At 41.0% G+C, this 18,830-nt stretch overlaps 1 long non-coding RNA gene across 5 annotated transcripts in view; it reads left to right on the top strand.

Annotated features, from left to right (window-relative positions):
* The first annotated feature begins 6,219 nt into the window (after nt 1-6,219).
* The window catches only part of LOC106014736 (uncharacterized), an 81,229-nt gene continuing 68,618 nt past the window's right edge, over nt 6,220-18,830 (top strand). For 2 of the 5 annotated variants that reach the window (XR_002398850.4, XR_002398851.4), the window contains exons 1-3: nt 6,224-6,695; nt 8,199-8,264; nt 8,658-8,778. This is a non-coding gene — a long non-coding RNA (uncharacterized lncRNA). Of the gene's footprint in view, nt 6,696-8,198; nt 8,265-8,657; nt 8,779-18,830 lie in introns of all 5 variants that reach the window. The other 3 variants (XR_011808045.1, XR_011808046.1, XR_011808047.1) reach the window with 2 other exon arrangements.

Below are 18,830 nucleotides of genomic sequence, written 5' to 3'. Positions count from 1 at the left end.
CCCGCCCCGGGGCGGGCTCGCAGCCCCGGGGGAAAGAGGCGTGAGGGGGATGCTCCGGGATGCGGGGGAACGGTGGGAGCTCGCTTTGAGTTGGAGTCCGTAGCGGGGTGTTCCCGGACAGCTCCCGCTCGGCTGAAGTGCCCGGGATCCCGGTTTGTCCGGGTGTGAGCTGCTCTGAAAGTTGGTGTCCAAAAACACGGCGCTGTCCCCTTAGCCGGGTGAACGCTTAGGGTGCTAGCTATCTCCTCAAAGGTCTGTTCATTTTGTAATAATAATTATTTTCACATAATTATCACTATTGCTATTGTTATCTTTTAGTACTTCTATATTTTGTAGAAGCTATAGTCAGAAATCAGGACCCTATTGATGGCAAGTGATGGAGAAACACTCACAAAACATGACAATTGTTCGCCAGAGAAGGACGTGCAAACCAAGTGTAAGGGTATGGTAACATCATCAAAAACTACCTTATCTAGGGGTGCCTTGAAGGAAAGGTCAAAGAATAAAGGAGGGATTAACCAGCATGACATGGGTTTTGCCTGAGACAACTCTTTGAATTGTTGCTTTGTAATCATGGCATCAGATAACAAAGACTTTTAGAGGTTCTGGCATTTAGGCTCAAAATGTGAGACAGCAAGTCGGGCATGTGAGATGTGCGAGGTCCTGGGTATCCCTGTATTCTCAGTGGGGACTGGGAGTAGGGTATGGTTAGCAAGCACTGGGCAACTCCCCTGGACTTGCCCCAACAGCATCCCCTGTGTTCGCCTGGGCTGGGAAATAGAACAAAATTTTAGGTGGTAGGGTAGGGTGACAAAGCCCAGCTCTGCTGTTCCTCTTGAGAGTGCCACCATCCACTCAACCCTTTCTTCTTCAGAGTCACCTACTCCATTTTAGTTGATAGTGATACCAGCTTTATGCTGACCTTACGATGGTTCCACCACTTCACTCTGCTGTGCTTGGAATACTCTTTTACTCCACCAGCAGAGTTATTCTGGTAGGTGGTCTACCTAATTCCAGCTAGCATGTGCCTTTATATTGGTCTGTCCTACTCCCCCCACTGGTGGTGGGGTTATGAAAGCAGGGGACTGACTGAGTTGAGTAGGGACCTGCACATGTGAAGTTCCTTGAGGTCTTCCCAAATGGTACTGCTAACCCTTTCCTGACACTCTGAGCTCCTGCTGTCATCAGTGGATGTCTGGGATCTTGTAGCTTGGTTTCCTATGGAAAGAGAAATCAGTGAGGAAAAGTCTGGGTATGTTCTTGTGTTATTTAAATGAGAATTGTACAAATAAATCAATTTGGGAAGGACATAGCCAGAGGACAAGTGAAAAGGTCCCTTCTCAAGATGCCACCTGCCAATCCAGTTCTTCTTCCTGAATCATCTGTACTCAGATGTGATAGTAGGAACCAAATTCCATACTGCCAAATAGTGCATCTGTCCATGAGGCTGCCTCTACTCCAAGCTGGGAAGAGTGAGTGGAGCAGCACTGCTGAGTGACTCCTTGACACCTACCATCCCTCCTTGCTTGGCAGGTGCTGCAGGATCCGCAGGACCTGCATTATCTCCATCATTTGGTGGTTTGCAGAATTTTGTTGATGATCAGATGTATTTAGGAATATTGTTAACAAGGGTGCCTAGCGGTGTGTGGCACCGGAGTGCTGTGCCTGCCAGGAGTGGTGGCACTGCTGGGCATGTGTCACACCTGGGGAGACACAGCAGCACCAATGTTCATGTTGGGATGGCAGCTTGTATGGATTGAACTAGCTTGGATCTAGCTGTTTTGGGTGAAGGGTGTTTCCTAACTGGTGGTGGTTGTGGGGCAGTGTTCAGTCTGCCCTCAGACACGTGCTGCAGGTGTCGGACCAGATCAAAATTCATTTTATCTCTGAGCCTTCCTTTCCCCTTGCCAGCAAATTTGTCAGAGAATGGGAGAGCATCACAATTAGCTACATAATTATAAATCATCTTGTTTTTTATGCATCCTCATGTGTGTAGAGAGTATATATCTTGACATCACCTGCAAAAAACATTTAATAATCTGCAACAATTATACATCCTTAATTCTATTCAGCTCACTGATCTGCATTCAGCTCACTAATTTACCTAAGCTGTAACAGGGAATCTTGTACACATTAACGTAAGAAGCAAATCCTCCCCCCCAATCCCCAAGCATCCCCATCCCTGAGACTCCAGCCTTCAGTTAATATATATCCAAAATTAATTAGTCATTATGCAAAAATTTAGGCATGTATAACCTTATACATGCTATATGTAACTACACATACAAATAGTTATATACCTCCATTCATATACAGCAACATGGTCATAACAAATGGCACTACATATATTGCACAGTTCAGAGAACCAGCTTTGTTTTGGCAGTACCTAAGAAGGAGCTTAGCTTTGATGATGTGTTGAAGTTTCACCGAAGTTCCAGGGAATTAAAGATGTTATAAGGATTTGCTTCATGTTATTCCTCTGACCAAACACTGGCATAACCAGGAATAGCTTTACACATGTTGGAGAGCTTTTCTGAATCCTTGTCTCAAGGCCACTTTGCAGAAGTGTGCGTGAGCCCTTCTGCACACAGAAATTGTACGAGTGATAACAGCCAGGAGGGCAACAGCTGGAGGTTGTAGGTTTGTGCTGTGTGGGCAAAAAATGTAAACAGGAAAATCCCGCAGTCCTTATTCCACCCAATCTCCCCTTGATCTCAAATGTCGGGTTGATGGAGCAAGGACTGTGAGATTTGGCTCAGAGGAACTGTTGCAAGATATGACATTTTACAGTAGGTCTCAGACCTGCTGACCCACTTTGCTCCAGAGCAACTCGTAACTAGCAGAAGTTGTAGATCCAATTTAGGCCAGTTTTTCTAATTTACTATCTTTTCCTCTCTTTCTCCATTTGCTAACCTTAACATGCCTTTTTACATTTCCTCAGAGAAGCAGTGCCAGTGGAATACTCATGTGTAGAAAAAAATGCTTTTGAGATACAGAACACAGCTAATTATGGCACTACAATTAGTTGAATGCCCTTAACAGAGTCTGAGGGGGGAAATGATAGTGCAGCATCTGCTGTACCATATGCTTTTCTAGTTTCCAGAAGATAACAGTGGGCATGTAGACTGCGATGGATTGTGCTCTCTGCCTGAAGAGCAGAGCAAGCTACAGATGCTCCAGTATTTCTTCAACCTGAACTTGGTTAGAAATGTATGATGCTGCATATGTCTGTCATGATGAATTATGCTTTCTTGGCTTAAGACTCTATTATGCAGACAGACTTATGTTGATGCAATGCTAATTTATATCCCATTGTTCATGAGTGCATACTTCATCCCGAGAGGAGATATCTTAGCAAGAATAGTTTAGAGGTAACAGGCAATACAGCATTGAATGAGTTTTGCTTGGCTCTGAGGTGCTTCTCACTTCCCGTGGAATTACCATATAAAAGAGAAGAACTGCTTCTTTCTGCATATTTTTTTCCCCACTATGGTATTGGAAAACTGAAGTAGTCTTCTGTGCACTGTTCAGTGAACTAACTTTGCTTTGTCCAAAACATCACAGAATAGTTCTTGTTAATATACTTTTCAACATCCTAAGCTATGCTCTAACTACAGTTAAATTAGAGCTGACAATGGTTCAGCCACCTTAGTCAAACTCTGCTTCAAATTTAACACCATCCTTCTGCTCCTTCCTCTTACTCTATTTTTTATCATGCTTTCAAAATATCTCACTTTCTTTTGCCTTAACCAAGCCCAGAACTCCAAAATGAAATGCATTTGTAATGGCATTATTAAAAAAGTATGTCAGTATAGCCACAAAGCAGCAAACAGTAACTGAATTTGGAGCACAACCATGCTCCTAAGTAGTGATTAATAGAAGACTTTGTTTATAGAAAGCTGGTTTCTGTTTAGCCAATTACTTAATGATTGATTCTCTCTTCCCTGTTTGGCAGTGTTGTGCTGGGCAAAGGTTTACTGGAGTTTGGGGAATAGAATTTTTCTTACTTGGGCCATAGTGTTCCTTCTCTGGCCAATGCATCCGTCGAGCTTTACTTATCTTTAACTGAACCCGAACACACAGTTGTAGGTTTCAAATGACGCAGGTGTGGCTCCTTGCTTGCAAGAATGAGTGCATGAATTGGGATAAACCTGAACAAGCAGTCCATGGACTTATACATGTGCATTATAAAGCTAAAACTTAAAGGGTGGATAAGGTTTGTGGTATTGTAAGTTGTAAGCTTTATCCACTGGATGACAAAACAAGAGTTTTTTGATCCAGTAATCCATACATCAGTTGGATCATAAATTAAATAATCAAGTACAGCGTAGTTTTGGAGTCCCTCTTCTGCAGACTTTCTTTCACATTCTTTTTCATCTTTGGCTGTTTATGTTGTCTCAAAATGTCAAAAGAGGGTAATACAGCCATTCATAATCAGACCTGTTACTGATTCTTCTCTCACTTTTAGCATGCATTAAGCACTGATTTAAAAACTACTTTATAAAACATGAAAGCCATCACGAGGAATGAAGGAAGCCCTGCGCTTCTGAATATGTTTGATGCTTGCCCCATTGAATTCAGGAAGAAGGGATTATTAAAAAGATAAAAGCTGTATCTATATCAGGAGCTTAAAAACACTCCAAGGGAAACAAAATCTGTTGTGCTTAGCTGCTGTAATTTAAGAGCCAAATTTTGCTCTCATTTCTAATGGCATAAATTTGAATTTGATTGACTCTGGATTAACACTGCTGCAAATGAGATAAAAATATGACTTCAGAAGTTCATAAGGTAAGAAGCAGTTTTGCACTCAACCTCATTCACTATCTACGTGTATGCTCCTACTGCTGTGTGTTTTGACATCTCAGCCTGGTAATAAATCTATGGCACATTTGAACTCTTTTTAATGGTCCTAATCAGAACGAGTATTTTTGATTCTAATACCAGATGTGGTCAAATTGGTGAAATTCCACTGAGAAATTCCAGTTTGTCATTCCCATGATAGCTGAATTCTGCATGCTCCTGATATTTTAGTCCAAGTATTTCATGAACTGTCATGTTCAAAAGGGATTGCAATTACATTTAGTTTCTATTGCTAAATAATACAAGCTAGTTTGTGTGGTTCTGACAATGTGGGGATTGATAACAGAGAGTCTAGAGATTTCAGTAATTTCAATAATTAAATATCAGTTTAATAGTTAATACAGATTCATTATACAAAAATGACAGCTCACAATCTGTTGATAAAAAAAAGAAAAAGAAAAAGAACTGCCCATGCTGTATGGATTGAAAAATACCCTTTTTTGGGGGGGGCAAAAATTACATCGTGGATTGGAAAGTGGTTAATGCATTTTTCTGAGTTTTCATTAAAGCAGGATTTCTTGAGACAGACAGATAGACAAATATATGTAAATGTATAAGGGAAAAATAAATCAAAATCTCAGTGTTCATTTCAAAACGGAATATTGTTAGCCATCCTCAGCTTGTTCACTTTCTTACCTCTTCTGCTGACACCCAGTAGGGTTACATTATTTCAAGGTCAGTATTTCCAAGGGTGATTCTTTCCAAGGGTGCAGGACGCTGTGTAATTGGCCATCAGTCAGAAAATGCTTTTATACTGATAAAGCATGTAGGAATGTTTTCTGCTTGTCCTGACACGACTTACAAAATATACAGCTTTTCTTCCCAACTCAACATCAAATCAATGGAATTTGTCAAGTGTTCGGGTAATGAGCTAGAGCAGGCTGTATGCTTTTGGAGGATCTCTGTGTGTTACACTGCGAGGCCAAAATACAGAAAACCAAATGTTTTCAACTGTCTTGACAACCCATCCCCCTGCATGTACAGTGCTTAGTAGCCTTAGAGAAGAAAGATTATTCTGTAATCCCATTTAATGATTACTGGCACCAATACTAGAAAAAATGAAAGACATCTTGATTTGCACCAACGTGGAGTAAGATCAGAATCAAGGTGTAAGTGACAGAGACTGCCAATTTATTTGTGGTTACTTCTCTTTTTTCAGTAAGTGCCTCACTGGTATAAATAAAGTTAGTCTAATGACTGGGAAAGGCACATGAGGGGTGTCTGTGTCTTTCCTGGGTTCAGCTGTGAGGTGTTTCTTTTTTTTTTTTCTTTCTTTTTTTTTTTTTTTTTTCTTCTTCTTCCCCAAAGGTCAGTAGTATCACCTGGTGATGAAGACCTGGAGCAGACATCAAACTTCTCTGCCTAGCTTTTATCTACCTGATCTCCCCAGCAGCACCCACAGTTTAGCATGTAAGCTTGAAAAGCTCATGCGGAAAATCAGCAGAAGTGATCACAAATTACACAAACTTAACAAAAAGCCACCCAGAGCAAGGAACTTGGGGCACTGGTGTGGATATGAAGCCCAGTTCACACCAGAGTGGGTTTGCTGAAGGCAACCAGCTGCATCCATTCAGGATCCTGAGTTGCAAATCTCTACATCTACCATTTAAAAGCAAGGAACTCTACTGAGCTTGCTCTTTTCTTTTAAAGAGTTTGCATAGAAAGAAGAAATGCTGTTGCCTCTAAAATGAAAGGAGGCTGGGTCTGGTGCCTTTCTTGCTCTAAGAAGATTTGTATTCATGTCTATCACCTTCCAGATGAGCAGTAAAACTCCTGGCTAGGACTTGATCACCTGCAAGCTGCTGCCTTGAGCTGTACAGAAAGGAATGCAAGAGGTAATTTTCCTTTTGTGGTTTAAGTTCCTAGGATTTTTGCCTGTGTATTTCCTCCCCCCCAATTTCTAACTTGGATTATCTGAGAATTCAACACTGATGTGGCGTTATTGTTATTCCTAGTGTTTATTGTTAACATCCTTTTGAGATCTATATCCACACAGTTATGCCTGGAATACTTCTTCACAATTCTTGTGTGCATCTGAAATGGAAATTCCAGATATTTATTGACTTAACGGTGAAAAAAAAATACCCTTCCTCTTAAATCTCTACACTCTCTTCTCCAGCTGACCTCACTCTTTCCTTTAGATTCTCAGAGTTTGCACTCTTGGAACTCACAGCTTCTTGTACAAACCTTCTTTCCTTCCTCTTGGTTAATGCCAAATAATAGCTTCATCACTTGCTCCAGGGTTACCTTGCATGAAGGGCCCGCACGTAATTGCCTCTGCTAATTAGCAGGAAGATGGTGTGATGGGTAGGTGTTGTGTGTGTATCCAAAGGGTTTTGATTCTTAGCCCATGGAAGTCAATTGCAAAACTTTGCCAGTACGAAATTGCTATAGCTGTAGAGTATCATCGTAACATCTCTTTAATGATTTGTTATTGGCACTATTCCCAAAATCTTTGTTAAGCTAGTTAAACAGCAACAAGAGCAAGCACAGACACCTCCTCCAGCTGCTTCAGTGCAGGACCACTCCTGTCTGGCTGCTGGGGCCCAGCCTGGTGCCTGGGAATGCAGGGTCTCTGTCCAGGCTGGGGAATGTGGCTGATGCTTTCCTGTTTGCAGGTTCAGCTGGTAGCAAAGCTGATCACCTGTCCCAGAGACACCCAGACAGGACACATGTATATACGACCAGCCACAAAGCCTGCTCCAGCCAAGGGCTGCCTCAAACAGCACTTACACACAGGTCTCGCCTAAACATAGATGCAGACAGAGGAGATCCATTCCTCTGGAGACCCATTCTCCTGATACCCTGGCCTGGACCGAAGTCCCAAGCTACCCCAGCTTAGTTTGCTAACAAATACGCATGCTCCTTGCACACCAGACACAGATACTGCCTCTACTTCCCCGCCCTCCTGCCCCCCCCAGCCCCTCCACTGCAGCTGGCACCAGGCTCAATGGCTGTGACCTGTGGCCCTGCTCCAGCTGCCAGTACAAAGCTCTCACTTGCACCAGTCCCTCCCAGCAGGTGCTTTGTAAATAAGCACTGCTCCCACCAGGGTGGCAGGGAGTAGAAGACACCCACTTGCTCTAGCATCTGATGCAAGGACCCCACATGCTCCAGTAGCTGGCACCACAGGCTGGGGGCCTTGTTAGCCCCAGGAATTAGTATGACTGAGATCAGTTTCTTGTTATTGTTTCCCACCTTAGAAGTCCTCCATAAGACAACCCTTCTGAAATAAACATTCCTATGTTCTTACCTGCTCTTATAAATCAGTGTGAGTGACCAAACTTGGTTCCCATCACTGCCTCCCTTTCTCATTATCTCTTCTTGCCTTGGAAAAGGTCCTTGACCAGATGCTCTTAAAGGAGTGCTCTCCTTCTACGTACCGTTCCATTTGTGTTTACTAGGTATGTGTTAGGAAGCTAAGGCAAACTGCTTTGTGGTGGTGTTTTAATGGGCTGGTGGTGAGAATCAGGATGGAGGGGCGGTGGGTGCCACTAGAGGGTGCTCGGGCCATGCAAAGTCACCATGCACTGCCAGGCACAGCAGATGTCAGAAGGCAATTGAATACTCTTCATCAGGCTACACACTTGCTTGTTGTTCCACTAAGTTCAGCATACTCTGGACAAAATGAGCATTTTATTTCTGCCTCATCAATGCTGGTGTCATCTTTTAATACTAGCATAAAGAGTATAAAAGTGAATCCTTGGGTAATGGCTCATGTCACCAAAGCCCAACGAAGTGGGGAAGGGCCACAGATGGCATCTTGGTATAGCACTTCTGATTATTTATTTATTTAGATTTGGACTCACCATCTACTTTCATATATTAACATGAGATGGATCACTGACCACCTTCTCCTATGTATAACCTCTGAGGTGTCCCTCCTCTGATGTGCTCCTTCACCCTTGACTTCTGAAGGTAAGAAGTTACTGTTTTCCCCCACAAACACAATCTTTGCATTCATGCCAGCAGAGCTTGCCTTGGCCTGTTTCAGCTTGTTTCAGTCCATCCCATTGCTTCTTCTCTGTCCCTGCTAGCTCAAATTCCCTGCAGAACAAGTCCCTGAATCCAGCAGGGCTTTTCCAATATGCTTGCTGCTAGGCTGACAGCAAGTGGGCAAGGCTACCCTGACATAACTGTCATTCAGGCATCCACAGGAGGTTTTTTTTTTTTTTTCTCTTCTCACTGTTTCCAGACTCCTTTCTTACTCCTTTAGGTGTTAGCTTCTTCTGGCCATGTTCACCTACTTTCCAGTGACAAACCCTAAAAGCCAAAGACAGCACCAGCTGTAGGTCTGATGCAGTCTCTGCCATGCTTCTTGTAGGCTTACCCTTGCATGGAAGTGTGACTTTTTCTGTGAAGGGGAGCTGGAAAGGGTTCAGGCTTAGCCAGCCAGCAGTTTCTGCATGCCCAGATCAAGCACCCTTTGGCTCAACTCTCCCATCTCCACCTCGATCCTTCTTGGCTCAGATTAAATGTTGGTTTCTACATATGGTTGCTAGAGAGAGGAGAGCATTTTCCAGAGGGAAAATGAAGCAGGAGGATATGGAGGAGTGAGAGAAATATCAGAAAGTCATTTCTTGGTGCTTCCTCTACTTACCCTTTTCTCTTCACTTTCTCAGGTGTATTATGCCCCTTCCTAAGGGCAAGCTGGCCACAGGATCCTAAACATTCTTTGTTGTAATGAGGGCACTTCTTAGTGTGTCTTCTGGGTACGGGACCAGGTGATATCACTGTGAGGAGTCAGTTGCTTTAATCATATTCTTTAGCTGCTTTAGCTTAAAATAAGCAGGAACGGAGTGCACTGCTACTGGGTTCATATGTAATTGCTGCAGCCATAGAGATGAAATTCATTCAACACATCTCTTGTTTGTGAAAAATACAATGTAGAGGTCAAGATAGTCCCTTTCCACACCTTTCCTCATTATTTTTGAGCTGTGTGTTGTTTAAAAGAGTAGCTGAGAAACTGGGAAAAAATATTGAATAGTCTCTTAAAAAAAAAAAAGAAAGAAAAAAAGATTTGGATGCTTTGAAATCTTCATTTAAAAAAGATAGTAAGTTGTAAAAGGAGAAAACATTCAATACTCATCTATCCATGAGCCCTTTGTTCTGCTAGAATAAGGACCTCAGAATGGAAACAAATGCAAATATTTTAATTAGTGATGAATCAAAATTAAAGGAGAGGAGTGATTGGGATTCTAAGCTATTTTAATTTGAATATTTACTAAAAGAAGAGTATTCAAACAACAGGAAGTGATCACCTTTTTTGTTCATCCCTGATGTCTTGGAAATTTTTCATTTACTGAAATAATATGGATGTGAGCAATCTCCCTAAAAACATGTTGAGCATTCTCATAGGACTGAAGTTAGTTGGATATATTAATCCCACTGAATTTAAAGTACAAAAGATGTGAATAAAGCCACTTGTGTGCATGTGTGTGGGTCTATGGAATAATGACCCCTGTCCTACAAAGACCAGTTAAGTAAACACTTGGTGAGGCTGCTAAATGACATAGGTGTATCTCTTATCTTCTATCCCTTGCTTCTACCCAGACAGAGCAGTCAAATACACCTTTTATAATCCAGTTCATTTTCTCATTTCAATTACTCTAAGTTTACATAGCTGTGGCATGGCAAAACTTGTCCAGGGGTTAAGGGGTCATACATCACTCTTTGGATGTGTTTTAATTACGAAGAATAATGATGCAATTTAAATGTGAAAAAGAAAGCTGTTTGAATTGTGGGTGGTCAAGGAAACTTATTTTGAGCAGTTACTTTTTCAGAGAGTACTGTTTTAAGCAACAAGCCTGGTGTCAACCCACATCTAACCAGGTTGTCCTCATGCCAAAATTGAGGCAGATGGCTTGTGAGAAATGGCTTGCAGGCTTGGAAGTGAAAAAGATCAGTAGAAAGCTTTTATTGTTTTGGGAAGGCTCAGTAGTATTTCAGAAATTGTATTCCAGAAGAGAAATATGAATTCTCAGAAAATAGTATGCTTTAAGAGAGAGGAAGATAGGTCTGAGGATCCAGTCCACTTGGGACTTCATGGGAGAGCTGCACTTCATCACAGGGACCCAAATGTAGTGTTATTTTGCTCATTACACATACAAAATATGTAAAGGGTGTGTAAAGACCTGTCTGCCACACTTCAAATTCAGATAAGGTACACCTGATCTGATACATTTCCCAAAGGGCCTTTCATGTGAGATCCTTATTCTTGTAGATGACAACCATGGATTGCAGTATGGTCAAATGTGTGGGTTGACCACAGGCTGTAATTGCTTGTATTTAAGTCATGGTCTGAGTGTCAGTGTTGAGAGGCACATGGAAAAATGCTAAGCATAGTTCTGTCTTACTGGAATAAATAGCATTTGATAGCCCAAGCCATAGGCTTATTTGAAATGCAAGAATATTTTTTGATGTCCAATGACAGTAAAGTTACATCCAAATGAAAATTGGGTCCAAATTCAGTACTTAATTTCCTCTGCACTTTCTCTGTTTATCAATACTAAAGTTGTACAATAAGATACAAACACTGTGGCTTGGGGTCAGTCATTACATACATTGAGCTTTTAAAGAATGAGAAACGCACAGAGCAAAAATGTGAAAACATCCCATAAAAGATGAATGACTGATTTCTTATAACTTGCACCATTGTACCATTTAGTCTCTGAAATATAACTCTAATCCTGTTGCTATCAAATTAGTGGTCTCAGGACCTACAGTAAGGATTCTGTTTTCATAGCTAAAACAGCAAGGTGTTTCTGAAAACAAATCTTCCTTGTGTGAATCTACTGTTTCTACAATGTTCTTGGGTTAAATCCAACATAACCAATGCGTAAGCAGAGGAAAAGCCAATAGCAAACTTTATATGTTACTTCTACATTTACCACTTTTGGTACTTTCCAGTCCGTAAAGCATCCCTCTTAGTAAGACAGTGTTACCAAAAATGAAGAGCACCTAGAAGCTGAGTCACATGCCTGAAGGCACACTGGGTGTCCATGTGTTGATGATCCAATTACTGGTCCATTCTTCTTTTCCAAGGGTAAATAGCCATTTCTAGGTGAGCTGGTACTTTCAATACTCAGCTCTGAACCTGCAGGCACAGAAATGGTACATTAAGAATAACCCTGGTAGCTGTGTCTGCTGCAGTCCATTCAAGTCTTCAGAGTAGCCTTTTCATTCCCCTAATTTTTACGTTTTCAACTTCCCAGTCTGCTTTTTGGATTAAGAACCAGTGTTTAGATAATCTCTAATTTTCTGCCCAGTAGGCCCACTTCTTAAATCCATACTCAGTGACTGTGGTATTTGTGCTCAGGCAAAACATCCGCTGAAGCAAATGAAACATTTGCCCAAATAAATGTAAAGGAATAGTCCACTCTGCATATTTGTCTGTAGTAGTAATTTCTCAAGCTATCTTGTGTGTGTATCTGAATGTTCTGTAGTATCAAAATGTATAAGAGTTCTGCATCTTAACCTCTTCTGTTCTGTTAATTGAGTCTGATTCACACTTTGAACAGAAAAACTTAGGAGCTAAGGCACAAGTGAGACCATGCTTAAAGGTTATGCTTTAGTCTTACCACTCTTCTAGTGAGAAAAATCTCAACGTGGTGACCTTCTTGTAAGGCAGTATTTGTTATATCAAAACTTAGAATGGATTTAGATATATTTTAAAATTCACTACAAGGAAGGAAAGATGTCATAATACAAAAGTTGCAAATGAAGGCAAAAGTTTTACAGTTCAGTCTTTTTAATTTTTTTCATAAAGACTCCACAGTTTAACATGCCTTAATTATTGGAAAGCAGGAATAGATTGCATAAACTTGTGATGAATATTGTCTTAGCAAATTAAATCTGATTTAATGGTTTAAACAAAAAAAAAATCTGCATAGCTAACGAAACTCATTAGCTTAGAATTAATTTGCAATGTCTAGTCATACAGCTTGAAACTAAAGTGATGTTAGTAATGTGTTGATTATTATTAGTACTCAAGGTAATAAGGCTTGGTAGATGATTAAATGTAAATACGTAGTACAAAAATGTTTCAGGTTAATAAACAATTTCCAATACAGAAATACCCCATGACAATAAAGTGAAATCAAGGAATGCTAATTGTACAAGTAGAAGTTGAGAGGTGTCGGGAAAGCGCAGGTCTGCTGAAAGTGGGTGAAAAACATCTGCCCTTTTACTTTGCTTTGATTTGCTAATGATTTCTTTGTGATCCATGTTACACTTGTGCCTAGGAACATTCAGTGTGGGATGCAGACCTAGCGTACCAAAGTGCTGTACAAACAGATCTTGGTGAGCACTTGGAAGTACAGAAGGGAGATAATAGGCAGAAGTGTTAGGCAGAGAAGAGATCGTTTGGGAGTCAGTGCCTGTGTGTGAGAACAGCTTAATTCTAGCTGTGACTTTTTTGTCCTTCTGTCCATCCTAAGACTTGTAGAAAAGTCTTAGGATGGGATTTCAATGTGGACCATGTAGTGGCTTCTGGTGTGGTATATATTGGAGAAAGTATGGAAGTGCACACTTAAAAATGAAGTGGTTTGCTGCTAACAGCTGGTATCACTGACTTGCAAGTCATATGGATGCTGAGCTTGTGGGTCAGTAAGGTAAAAGAGAGAGTAGAAAAATAACCTTGATGTAGGAAACAAAGGGCCTGAAAACCGAAGAGAAGTGGTTACTGTTTGATAGGACAGAGAGGTACCTAATAAAGTGTCTGAGCATCCCATTGTCTGGAGGCTTAGTTTCTAGAATAATTTAGGACAACTAAGGGATTGTCTGCATTGTACCAGCTTAAAATAATTGTACTGGGATTTCTCTGAAGTTTAGAGGTGCCACCATACGGTAGTGGCACTATAGGCGTGGGCAGCACATCCCATCGGATGGCACTGGGGGATAGTGGGACACAGCTCCTCATGCAGTCTGGGGATTCCCTAGGTGATGCTTGCTTCTGTTGCCTTGGTGCAGCAGGCTGGCACTGGGGAAAGGGGAAAAAGCCAGAACAAAGAATCTGGACTATAGGCTTCTGAGTGAATGAGTTTAACCTCAACCTGTAAATCTGGTTTTATCTCCAAAATAAATAGATTTCATGGTGTGTAAAAAGAGTAAAATTCTGACTGTAAAACTAATCTTCAGACTTTATAGTGCTGCTTATTACATAAAATCATCAATTTAAACAGTTTCTTTTCTTTCTTTCTTTTGATTTTCATAGTGTAAGAGTCAGATCAGAGTTGACTGAATAATTTCTTCATTTGGTTGCACTAATGTAAATACCAATTAAATGAATGTACAAATCTGTTTTCATATAGCTGTGAGCAGAACTTGGCCCAGAAAATCATCAGTTGACTCCACACTGGCAGACTCTTATGTTTTGTCTATGATTTAGGAGGAGCAGTATAAATCAAATCAACTTTTTATCTGTCAAGAAGTGGCCTAGGATTGTGTTGTCTGAAGCCTCATGTGGTAGGAGTTGCTTCTCTTTGCAAGCTTGCTCAGACTATTTCTCAGGATGGAAGGTCCACAGAGCTTATAGACAAGAGAGACTACTCTGGGGAAAGGCAGATACACTCTTTGGGGTCTGGTCAGAGCTGCTAGATGCTAGCTTTGGGCAGCTGAACATTATGGCAAGTGTGCTGCAGTCTACAGCTCCCACTGGTCTGACAACATGAAAAATCATGTGAACTTCCCTCATCTGCTTCAGTAAGGAGTCTGCAGTAAGCTTTACCTAGGTGGCCAAATCAAAATAGAATGTCTATGATCTTTTTTTTTTTTTTTTCTGGCTGTACTCATAAAGTGAGGTAGAAACTTGCAGCAGAAAGGCAACAACGAGCATGTGGTGATGCAAACAGATGAATGTGCACGTTGTCCGTTTGTTTCTATGCCAGTAAACTACTTGTTTCATGTGCTGTTACTGCTGTTACCTCTCACTGTGTCTCTTAAAGGCAGCAATGGCTGAATCTCATCTCTCTGTGACTGTTGCCTTCCTGCTGTCTGAAGATGTGTGTGGCAGTAGTTTTTTATTCTTTCCTTCTTTCCTTTTTTTTTTTTTCCCCCCCCCCCACATCTCTCCTCCCTTCATATCGCTAGATTTTGGTTGGGATCATTTTGACCTGATTATCTCCTTTGACTTCTCAGCACAAAGTTTTGCAATGCCTGTGGGTTATAATCCTATCTCTGTTATGGCTGGTGAAGTCTCTGGATAGCCACAAGAAAAAGGCTATATTTAACTAAACTCTGAGCAACCATTCTTGTGCAACATTGCAGTACACTGCCACTCTCCAATATCTCTGGAGCTCTTCCCTGTAGGATAGCATCCCTATTTCCCTATAATTCGTTATGATCCATGGCTGCCAGTAGCTAAACAGCATAAACATGGGTTGTCTAGACTCAACAGTAACGTTATGCAGCTCTGTCATCTCCATAACTTAGCAGGCAATCTGGTGTCCTTTGTATCATATAGATATGCTTCTTGCACATATATCATCTTTTTGAGGTGTCAGTACAATCTTCCCAGATAACGTGAACACATTCATGGGATGTTTCAGGAACTGATGTTTCTGTTTGTGGTGTTCTTTTTTATAAGAGAAGAGTGACTCTTAGCTGAAGAAAGAGAGGGAGGTTCATCTTGGTGTGAACACAGATGACCCAGGTTGCTTGGGCATGTTGTGTGGCTCTGCCAGACGCTTCAGTGTGGTCATCTTTGAATCTATCATCTGAATTCTTTCTCTTTGTCAAATGAAGATTGCAATTCTTCCTTTGTACCATCCATTTAGAATATATCTCATGTTCTTTGAAGAAACTACCACAATGTTGCCTTGGCATTAGCTTGAATATTCAAGGTGCTGATATTAAAAAATAAATAAATGTGGATTTCATACATTATGTCACAAGTCTGTCTTCTTGAAAGAGAAGAATGTCCAGCTCCTCTGTCACTTTGTGTTGTATAGTCTACTCAAAGGCTCCAGTGGTGATCTTTATGCCATATTGCAGGGGCTGCACACACAAAAGATCTTAAACATCATGTCTTAATTTTCAGTGGTCCTTGTGCAAATTTATACCATACTTGTTCCACTGACTGCCTTAGTGATGTTCTCAGTCACTGAAGTTGCAGTGTGACTCTCTGTGGCATTGGGCTTGTGCTTTCTTCTCATATGGTGTGGCAGGAGAGCTGCTTCTGCCCAGGGGCAGAGAGGTGCTGCATGTGGTAACCCCCTTCGTGGAAGGATATAATGGTAAATTGAAAAGGGGGGAAAAAAGCCTCTGGCAGTGAGCATGGACTGGGACTTTTGAAGCAAGTGATGGTTTTCAGAGATCAGATCTGTCAACAAAATATAGAAAACCAGGGCAGAGCGAGCAGAGAGGTCCAGAGCAGTAGGAAAGGAACATCTGTGAAACTGTGGCTGTCAAACATTTAAAAAGAAATTTTTAGAAGTTTGGAGATAATTACAGTCAATAAACCACTGCAAGTTAATGCTGGCTAAAGATCTGAGCTGCACTCCTTAATTAGGAGTCTCTTTGGTTAATGAGGATCTCTTCTTACTGACTGGCAAAACTACAGTGGTGAATGGGGCTTGCTCTTGATGCCAGTTCATTGTGGCAGAAGGAGGGACTCACTGGAGTCAGTGAAGTTAGTGTCTAATATCAGTGCCTTATCTGACTCACAGTTGTTGGCTTCTTTCTCTGGCTTTGTTGCAAGCCAGATTTTTGAGGAAAAGGGAAAAACACAACATCATAAAAAAAAAAAAAAAAAAATCCCCATGTCTTTAATTCTGAAGAACTTACATTTTTAATTGCTCTTCTAGATACAATGTTTTCACTAAAATGTTGAAATTCGCTTTTCCTAATAAGCAGTGAAGCTACGCCAATAGCATTGTTCTTGCAATGGTCTGCCTTAGATGTATTGTGTTTAAAGGAGAAACCTTGCTTCACAGGCAGAATTTAAGTTATCTTTGAGCTTTGATTTTGCTCCGGGAATAGAGGAACTGAAGTGCTACCTGCTATCATTTTTCCCTCGTCCTTTATACAAACCTGCATAGAGCCCTTCCTTTGTAATGCATTGTCTCTGACTTAGGAACCGTTTATACAGGAAGGTAAAAAAAGAAAGAAAAATGGCTTGATGTCTCCCTTTCATCCTTTTTTCAATACCCAGACAATAGATGGGCATGTTTTCTTTAATTCTGGAAAGATTTAACCCACTGTAAAAATTATATATAATGCTTGAGGAGATCATGCAAACAACTGTGTTGGCAGCTGTGATAAATAATGCCCAAATTCTTACTATCAGCTGGTTGGGTATTGACACAAACAAAACCACAGAAGGCTCTGTCCAAAATCAGTTGCCTATAGAACAGTTCTCACTGCTGAAGGGATTATGTGATTATGCATTGTAGGCTCTGTATAGAAATTCAGATGAGATATTCCTATCACATTTGTTTTCTGTGCTTATATGAAGGTATATAACTGAATCTGTGTTAGGAGTAAATTATTTTATTTGGGTGCTATTGGCAGAGCTGGCCCTTGTCTGTCTGTGCACAAGAAGAGACAAAGGCTGACCAAGGTGGCCATGACAGGTAGCATACCTGTGCTCAGAAAACAACCAGAAAATAGCAGGGCAACAACTCAGAAGCAAAAAAAAAATTCAGTAGCTAGAATTTTACTCTCTGCTTTTGGCTATTTGACACATCTGCAGCTTTCTGGCAAGTTGAATGTATTGTCAAAATGGAGACAGGCAGAGGTCTACCTGAAAACTTGACTCCTTTTATCCAAGTTGTAAAAGATCTCCTAAGAAGTGTATCTGTGGTTTGCAGTAAAGTCATCTTACATTGTCAAACAAAAAGATTTTTGACATGACTGATATTTTACATCTGTGTTTGTATGATATGAGTAAAAGAAGGCTTTGAGCACAGAATAGGCAAAACTAAACAATATTTAAAAAATTGCAATCTATAGAAAGTTTGTAGTTTTTGGTTGCAATCAATTAGATTTTCATGTTGGGTGTTTATTATCTATAAGGAAATAAATTCATGCCCTCACTAAAAATCCATATGCTGATCATGAACCTCCCACTAATACCCACTACCCGAAACCCACAGTACATTGCAGCAGTGCATCATTTTGAGTTCTGTAGTAGGTGCAGGAATTAGCTTAGTTCTGCGTGCTTCAGGGACAGACGAGAAAGCTCTGGATTTTCTGCTGCAGGCAAATATGACTTGCACAGGGCACAAAAATTAAATGGCAAAACAGGCTGACATACCATTTCTTTCTCTACCGTAAGGGGGAATGTAAAATTTTATGCCTGCGTTTGTGTGCTTTATAGGCATTGAGGTTTTGTTTGTTAAAATTTAAGAAAAATAAAACAGTAGCTGGGAGCTGGTATATTTCAATTTTGTTTCTAGAGAGTGAATGATTTTCTTAATGCAATGAAAGTTATGCTGTCATCCCTTGGTCACTCATTTATTGGCTGTCCAGATGTTTGACATGGTGGAGGCTAGATAGTTTTCTGTGAGGGGCGGTGGTAAATGAATTCAGTGACTGGGCAGCTAGAACCGTAAGTCATAGATAAAAATATTCCCAGCCTACTGGCATGCATGCAGTCTGACACCATGTGCCAGGCAGCCTCATTGCAAGGCCTGGTGGCTGCCAAAAATTATCTGCTGTCACATCTCTGAGCCTGCTTCAAGTTGGCTAGGAGTTATGGTGGCAGAAAGCTTAGTGTGTTCTTCCCTAGGGTGACTTGTTTCCCAGACAGGTGACCGCCTTGACGCCAGGGATTGGCAGAGTAGAATGCTTGCCAAGGGTGCTGCAAAAATCATCTCATGTACAGAATTTACATTTTTTTGGCCCCTTTGGGACAGCCAAATCATGCAGGAGCAAGGTTTGCTTTCTACTTGCTGCATAGAAAACATGTAGAGTTCCCTGTTGCAGGAATTGCCTGAAGTCAGATACAAGAAAAAGCATAAATCCTGAAT

The sequence above is a fragment of the Anas platyrhynchos genome, chromosome 3 (assembly GCF_047663525.1).
Source record: "Anas platyrhynchos isolate ZD024472 breed Pekin duck chromosome 3, IASCAAS_PekinDuck_T2T, whole genome shotgun sequence".
Lineage (NCBI taxonomy): Eukaryota > Metazoa > Chordata > Aves > Anseriformes > Anatidae > Anas > Anas platyrhynchos.
The sequence above is the reverse complement of the archived record's forward strand: the minus strand, read 5'-3'. Positions and strand labels throughout refer to the sequence as shown.